The 8,260-nt window shown below is 44.9% G+C and overlaps 1 pseudogene; it reads left to right on the top strand.

The window, feature by feature from the left end:
* The first annotated feature begins 234 nt into the window (after positions 1-234).
* LOC123484737 lies at positions 235-6,227 on the top strand (annotated as a pseudogene).
* The last annotated feature ends 2,033 nt before the right edge of the window (positions 6,228-8,260 follow it).

Below are 8,260 nucleotides of genomic sequence, written 5' to 3'. Positions count from 1 at the left end.
ACGAATGACAGGAATTATCTTCAGGTCACCAATACGGATTAAAGAAACGGTTTGATCGGCTGGTGGGGACATGACATTTTAGGCGTGCCTTGTAACGTTGCCCAGCGTGAAAGTGATTTTTGTCATTACTGGCTGGCTAGTAACGTTAGCTCTGCTACCTTAGTAAATCGAAACGACATTATCCATCAACCGGCTTGTTAATTTATCGGATCTCGCTACCAGGAAAGCTCCACAATGCATGACCTTCAACCGGTGCCTATCCTGGAGAAACTGCCTCTCCAGATTGACTGTCTTGCGGCCTGGGGTAAATTGATATTGTCGACTAACTAGCTATCTATCTAGCTAACCACACAATGTTGTTGACATGAACAAGCTAGCTGGCTGGTTTGTTTACCAGCTAGCCAGCTGATAACTTGACAGCAAGCCAATTTATAGCTTGATGAGTTTTGAGGTGACAGACAATTGTAAACAAAGTCACCCTGTCGATGACCGAGAGATTTATTGGAGACCACGTCATATTTAATTAATACCATTGTATTATAATGGCTCCCAGTGATGTCCTCATATAACTTGTGTCCCAAATGGCATTTCCTATGTATTTAACCAGAGCCCTATGGGTTCTTATCAAAAGTAGTGCACTACATAGGGCCATTTGAGACATAACCATGCTGAGGTCCTTCTATTTCCTATCATGTCACAGAGGACTGGCTTCTAGTGGGGACCAAACCAGGCCATCTCCTGCTCTACAGAATCAAAAGGATGCAGGTGAATGAGAGAGAGACCTCTGCTTTCAGTCCCTGTCCTGTGTTTTTGTGTGTGTATGGTTGGCTTCGGTGAGCATAGTTTCCAGTGTCATTGTGTTTATTACCTCATTCCGTAGCAGGTGCCTCAAACAAGGAAACAGATCCACTCTCTCTTTCTTCTTCATAGGTACCAACAGGTTTGAGGTGACTCTGGAGAAATCCAACAAGAACTTCTCCAAGAAGATCCAGCAGGTAGGCAGACGGAGTGAGGATGGAGGGAGCCGGGAGGTCTCTCTCTCTCTCTCTGTCCCCCCTCAGGACCCCTTTCAGTTACCGTCTCTCGTAATGTACACACGCTTCACATCCTGTTGATGTGACAGGAATTACAAAAAGTACCACAGATTGAAACAAATCTAGTAGAGACTGTTGTCCCTAGCCTAGTTCCAGATCTTTGATGTGCTCTTGTCAACTCCGTTGCTGTCCTTGAGTGACAAGGAGTTGTTGACACTCCCTCAGGTTACCATTGTCCCGCTCAGTTTCACTCTGGTCTCTTTCTCCCTCAGGTTACCATTGTCCCGCTCAGTTTCTACTCTGGTCTCTTTCTCCCTCAGGTTACCATTGTCCCCTCAGTTTCACTCTGGTCTCTTTCTCCCTCAGGTTACCATTGTCCCTCTCAGTTTCACTCTGGTCTCTTTCTCCCTCAGGTTACCATTGTCCCTCTCAGTTTCACTCTGGTCTCTTTCTCCCTCAGGTTACCATTGTCCCGCTCAGTTTCACTCTGGTCTCTTTCTCCCTCAGGTTACCATTGTCGCTCAGTTTCACTCCTGGTCTCTTTCTCCCTCAGGTTACCATTGTCCGCTCAGTTTCACTCTGGTCTCTTTCTCCCTCAGGTTACCATTGTCCCTCTCAGTTTCACTCTGGTCTCTTTCTCCCTCAGGTTACCATTGTCCCGCTCAGTTTCACTCTGGTCTCTTTCTCCCTCAGGTTACCATTGTCCCTCTCAGTTTCACTCTGGTCTCTTTCTCCCTCAGGTTACCATTGTCCCGCTCAGTTTCCCTCTGGTCTCTTTCTCCCTCAGGTTACCATTGTCCCTCTCAGTTTCACTCTGGTCTCTTTCTCCCTCAGGTTACCATTGTCCCTCTCAGTTTCACTCTGGTCTCTTTCTCCCTCAGGTTACCATTGTCCCGCTCAGTTTCACTCTGGTCTCTTTCTCCCTCAGGTTACCATTGTCCCGCTCAGTTTCACTCTGGTCTCTTTCTCCCTCAGGTTGCCATTGTCCCGCTCAGTTTCACTCTGGTCTCTTTCTCCCTCAGGTTACCATTGTCCCTCTCAGTTTCCTCTGGTCTCTTTCTCCCTCAGGTTACCATTGTCCCGCTCAGTTTCACTCTGGTCTCTTTCTCCCTCAGGTTACCATTGTCCGCTCAGTTTCACTCTGGTCTCTTTCTCCCTCAGGTTACCATTGTCGCTCCAGTTTCACTCTGGTCTCTTTCTCCCTCAGGTTACCATTGTCCCTCTCAGTTTCACTCTGGTCTCTTTCTCCCTCAGGTTACCATTGTCCCGCTCAGTTTCCTCTGGTCTCTTTCTCCCTCAGGTTACCATTGTCCTCTCAGTTTCACTCTGGTCTCTTTCTCCCTCAGGTTACCATTGTCCGCTCTGTTTCACTCTGGTCTCTTTCTCCCTCAGGTTACCATTGTCCCTCTCAGTTTCACTCCTGGTCTCTTTTCTCCCTCAGGTTACCATTGTCCCGCTCAGTTTCACTCTGGTCTCTTTCTCCCTCAGGTTACCATTGTCCCTCTCAGTTTCACTCTGGTCTCTTTCTCCCTCAGGTTGCCATTGTCCCTCTCAGTTTCACTCTGGTCTCTTTCTCCCTCAGGGTTGCCATTGTCCGCTCAGTTTCACTCTGGTCTCTTTCTCCCTCAGGTTACCATTGTCCGCTCCAGTTTCCTCTGGTCTCTTTCTCCCTCAGGTTACCATTGTCCGCTCAGTTTCACTCTGGTCTCTTTCTCCCTCAGGTTACCATTGTCCCTCTCAGTTTCACTCTGGTCTCTTTCTCCTCAGGTTACCATTGTCCCACTCGTTTCACTCTGGTCTCTTTTTCTCCCTCAGGTTACCATTGTCCCTCTCAGTTTCACTCTGGTCTCTTTCTCCCTCAGGTTACCATTGTCCCTCTCAGTTTCACTCTGGTCTCTTTCTCCCTCAGGTTACCATTGTCCCTCTCGTTTCACTCTGGTCTCTTTCTCCCTCAGGTTACCATTGTCCTCTCAGTTTCACTCTGGTCTCTTTCTCCCTCAGGTTACCATTGTCCCGCTCTGTTCTCCTCTGGTCTCTTTCTCCCTCAGGTTACCATTGTCCCTCTCAGTTTCACTCTGGTCTCTTTCTCCCTCAGGTTACCATTGTCCCCTCAGTTTCACTCTGGTCTCTTTCTCCCTCAGGTTACCATTGTCCGCTCTGTTTCCTCTGGTCTCTTTCTCCTCAGGTTACCATTGTCCCACTCAGTTTCCTCTGGTCTCTTTCTCCCTCAGGTTACCATTGTCCGCTCAGTTTCACTCTGGTCTCTTTCTCCCTCAGGTTCCATTGTCCCTCTCAGTTTCACTCTGGTCTCTTTCTCCCTCAGGTTACCATTGTCCCTCTCAGTTTCACTCTGGTCTCTTTCTCCCTCAGGTTACCATTGTCCGCTCAGTTTCACTCTGGTCTCTTTCTCCCTCAGGTTACCATTGTCCCGCTCAGTTTCACTCTGGTCTCTTTCTCCCTCAGGTTACCATTGTCCCTCTCAGTTTCACTCTGGTCTCTTTCTCCCTCAGGTTACCATTGTCCCTCTCGTTTCACTCTAGTCTCTTTCTCCCTCAGGTTACCATTGTCCCTCTCAGTTTCACTCTGGTCTCTTTCTCCCTCAGGTTACCATTGTCCGCTCCGTTTCACTCTGGTCTCTTTCTCCCTCAGGTTACCATTGTCCGCTCAGTTTCACTCTGGTCTCTTTCTCCCTCAGGTTACCATTGTCCGCTCAGTTTCACTCTGGTCTCTTTCTCCCTCAGGTTACCATTGTCGCTCAGTTTCACTCTGGTCTCTTTCTCCCTCAGGTTACCATTGTCCCTCTCAGTTTCACTCTGGTCTCTTTCTCCCTCAGGTTACCATTGTCCCTCTCAGTTTCACTCTGGTCTCTTTCTCCCTCAGGTTACCATTGTCCCTCTCAGTTTCACTCTGGTCTCTTTCTCCCCTCAGGTTACCATTGTCCCTCTCAGTTTCCTCTGGTCTCTTTCTCCCTCAGGTTACCATTGTCCCTCTCATTTCACTCTGGTCTCTTTCTCCCTCAGGTTACCATTGTCCCTCTCAGTTTCACTCTGGTCTCTTTCTCCCTCAGGTTACCATTGTCCCTCTCAGTTTCCTCTGGTCTCTTTCTCCCTCCCAGGTTACCATTGTCCCTCTCTGTTTCACTCTGGTCTCTTTCCCCTCAGGTTACCATTGTCCCTCTCAGTTTCACTCTGGTCTCTTTCTCCTCAGGTTACCATTGTCCCTCTCAGTTTCCTTGTCTCTTTCCTAGTTACCATTGTCCCACTCTGTTTCACTCTGGTCTCTTTCTCCCTCAGGTTACCATTTGTCCCTCTCAGTTTCACTCTGGTCTCTTTCTCCCTCAGGTTACCATTGTCCTCTGTTTCACACTCTGGTCTCTTTCTCCCTCAGGTTACCATTGTCCCACTCTGTTTCACTCTGGTCTCTTTTTCTCCCTCAGGTTAACCATTGTCCCTCTCAGTTTCACTCTGGTCTCTTTTCTCCCTCAGGTTACCATTGTCCCTCTCAGTTTCCTCTGGTCTCTTTCTCCCTCAGTTACCATTGTCCCTCTCAGTTTCACTCTGGTCTCTTTCTCCCTCAGGTTACCATTGTCCCTCAGTTTCACTCTGGTCTCTTTCTCCCTCAGGTTACCATTGTCCCTCTAGTTTCACTCTGGTCTCTTTCTCCCTCAGGTTACCATTGTCCCGCTCAGTTTCACTCCTGGTCTCTTTCTCCCTCAGGTTACCATTGTCCCTCTCTTTTACTCTGGTCTCTTTCTCCCTCAGGTTGCCATTGTCCCACTGTTTCACTCTGGTCTCTTTCTCCCTCAGGTTACCATTGTCCCTCTCAGTTTCACTCTGGTCTCTTTCTCCCTCAGGTTTACCATTGTCCGCTCGTTTCACTCTGGTCTCTTTTCTCCCTCAGGTTACCTTGTCCCTCTCAGTTTCACTCTGGTCTCTTTCTCCCTCAGGTTACCATTGTCCCTCTCGTTTCACTCTGGTCTCTTTCTCCCTCAGGTTACCATTGTCGCTCAGTTTCACTCTGGTCTCTTTCTCCCTCAGGTTACCATTGTCCCACTCTGTTTCACTCTGGTCTCTTTCTCCTCAGGTTACCATTGTCCCTCTCGGGTTTCACTCTGGTCTCTTTCTCCTCAGGTTACCATTGTCCGCTCAGTTTCCTCTGGTCTCTTTCTCCCTCAGGTTACCATTGTCCCACTCAGTTTCACTCTGGTCTCTTTCTCCCTCAGGTTACATTGTCGCTCAGTTTCACTCTGGTCTCTTTCTCCCTCAGGTTACCATTGTCCTCACTTTACACTCTGGTCTCTTTTTCTCCCTCAGGTTCATTGTCCACTCTGTTTCCTCTGGTCTCTTTCTCCCTCAGGTTACCATTGTCCCTCTCAGTTTCACTCTGGTCTCTTTCTCCCTCAGGTTACCATTGTCCCGCTCAGTTTCCTGTCCCCTCAGGTTACCATTGTCCCTCAGTTTCACTCTGGTCTCTTTCTCCCCTCAGGTTACCATTGTCCCTCTCAGTTTCACTCTGGTCTCTTTCTCCCTCAGGTTACCATTGTCCCTCTCAGTTTCACTCTGGTCTCTTTCTCCCTCAGGTTACCATTGTCCCTCTGTTTCACTCTAGTCTCTTTCTTCTCTTCCTTGCAGCTCTTCATTTGTCTCACAGTACAAGATCCTCATCAGTCTGCTAGGTACAGTAAAACATTTTCCTCAGCAAACAAGAGGCCATATTGTTCACATGAACATGAGGATGTTAATCTCGATAATCCATGGGTCAAAGCTTGTTTTAATGTTGCCTGTTGTTGTTCTGTGTGTGTGTGTCTATGTGTGTGTCTGTGTCTGCATGTGTGTGTTCCTCTCTCCCTCTACAGAGAACAACATCCATGTGCATGATCTGTTGACCTTCCAGCGATTACCGTGGTCTCCAAGGCCAGGGGGCAACGCTCTTTCCGCCTATGACCTGCAGGTAAAATGACGCTCTGGTGACGGCGACATAGTTTGTAAATGTCTTTTATGTTAACCAGTTAATTGTATCTATCTGTAGCTCCTGTAAAGATTTTCCTGTTTCCCTTTGACAATGGGACAAATAGTCTTCTTCTGCTTCTTCCTGCAGCAGCCCCTTCAGGAGAGGCCCAGCTGAGGATGTGTGTTGCTGTAAGAAGAAGCTTCAGCTGTACTACTGGAGGACAGGGAGTTCTATGAGCTACAGGTAAGACAGGGAGTTCTATGAGCTACAGGTAAGACAGGGAGTCCTCATGAGCCACAGGTAAGACAGGGAGTTCTATGAGCTGAGTAAGACAGGGAGTTCTATGAGCTACAAGTAAGACAGTGGTCCCAGAGCTACAGGTAAGACAGGGAGTTCTATGAGCTACAGGTAAGACAGGGAGTTCTGAGCTACAGGTAAGACAGGTCCTAGAGCCACAGGTAGACAGGGTCCTATGAGCCACAGGTGAGCAGTTCTGCTGAGCTACAGGTAAGCGGGAGTCCTGCGAGCCACAGGTAAGACAGGGAGTCCATGAGCTACAGGTAAGACAGGGAGTTCTGAGCTCGTAAGAGCAGGGAGTCCTATGAGCTACAGGTAAGACAGGGAGTCCTATGGACTACAGGTAAGACAGGAGTTCTATAGCTACAAGGTAAGACTGTAATACCCCCTTATTGTGTGGCTGTTAACCCCCTTTAGTGTGGCTGTATACCTTGTGTGGCTGTAATGCCTTATTATTGTCTTAATTATATTTTTTATATTCCCTTGTTCTAATTCCCCCTTTGTCATTATTCCCCCTTTTTTCATATTCCTTTTTTTTTTTTTATATTTCTTATTGATTCCTTATTACTATCCCTTTTATTTGTTCTCCAATATTCTTGTTTGTTTCTGTTCCTTCTACACCGTATTCCCGTTAGTACAATATCTTTTGTTTCCTTTTTCTTATTTTGTTGTATTCTATTCTTTCCCTTTCTGTTTTTTTTGTTTATATAATACTTGATTGTTATCTTCTATCTTTTCCGTGTGAGCAACATTCTTATGATTTAGTTCTTAGTATTCAGCTGTATTTATTATTGATATGATACTGTATTGTTGAACAATTACTTTATGATGTTGAATATTCCCCTTAGTACACTGATATCACTTGTCTTGTTCACATAGTTTCTACCTTTTACTTATATTCATTTAGTCCCCTTTTTCCCTGTATTATTGTTCTTTATTTCTCTTGACATGATTTCTTATTTCTTTTTTATCTAACTTGTTTATTTTCATGATTCCATGTGTAACATATTTTTATTTGTAATTTCCCATCTATGTCTTTTCCTTGATACATTTTTATTTAATGATTCCCATTGTTTGTTTTTTATCATCTTTTTTTCATTTTTCCTGCTATAATTCCTTTGATTGCTTTGTATTCATAGTTCCTTTTTTCTATCCCTTGATAATTTTTCCTTATAAACAGTTTTGATTGTTCCTTTTTGATGTATTTATTTTTTTGTTCAGTCATACTGTGATGCTTCACACGATTTGTAGTAATATGCTCTTTATTGTTATATACTTATTCTTTGCTAACCCGTATACTTTCTTGATAGCAATGATGCTTATCAATGATGCGGTTTATAATTAAATGATGCCTTTATATTTTCTGTTTGTCTTATTCTACTTTTTTTCTTATTCTTGATTATTCTGTTTTTTCTGTGTATCACATAAATTTCTTCTTTTTTTTCTTATCATAGTGTGGGTGATCTCCCCTAAAGATCCGTGATATTTAGCATTAAGTTTGTTACCCTCATCTGAATATTATCATTCCTTCTCTTATTTTTCCCCACTGGCTGTCTCCAGATACCAGTACCAGTCCAAAAGTTTACCCTTTTCCGAGTTTTCTTATTTTTTTATAATTTTTTTTTTCTAATTTAGAATAATTAAAAACATCAAAACTATGGAAATAACTCATATGATCATTAGTGATTCTTCAAATACCATCCTTTGCCTTGTTGCAGCTTTGCACACTCTTGCCATTCTCTCCAACCAGATTCATGATCTGTATCACCTGGAATGCATTTCAATTAACAGGTGTGCCATGTTGAAAGTTAATTTATTAATTTATTTTTTCTTAAATGCGTTTGACCAATCAGTTGTGTTTTGACAGGGTAGGGGGTATACAGAACTCAGCCCTATTTGATAAGACCAAGTCCATATATAACATCTCAAATAAGCAAAGAAACACGTCCATCATTACTTTAAGACATGAGAGGTCAGTC

This window comes from Coregonus clupeaformis, unplaced genomic scaffold (genome assembly GCF_020615455.1).
Source record: "Coregonus clupeaformis isolate EN_2021a unplaced genomic scaffold, ASM2061545v1 scaf0430, whole genome shotgun sequence".
Classification (NCBI taxonomy): domain Eukaryota; kingdom Metazoa; phylum Chordata; class Actinopteri; order Salmoniformes; family Salmonidae; genus Coregonus; species Coregonus clupeaformis.
This window is presented reverse-complemented; position numbering and strand designations above follow the sequence as displayed.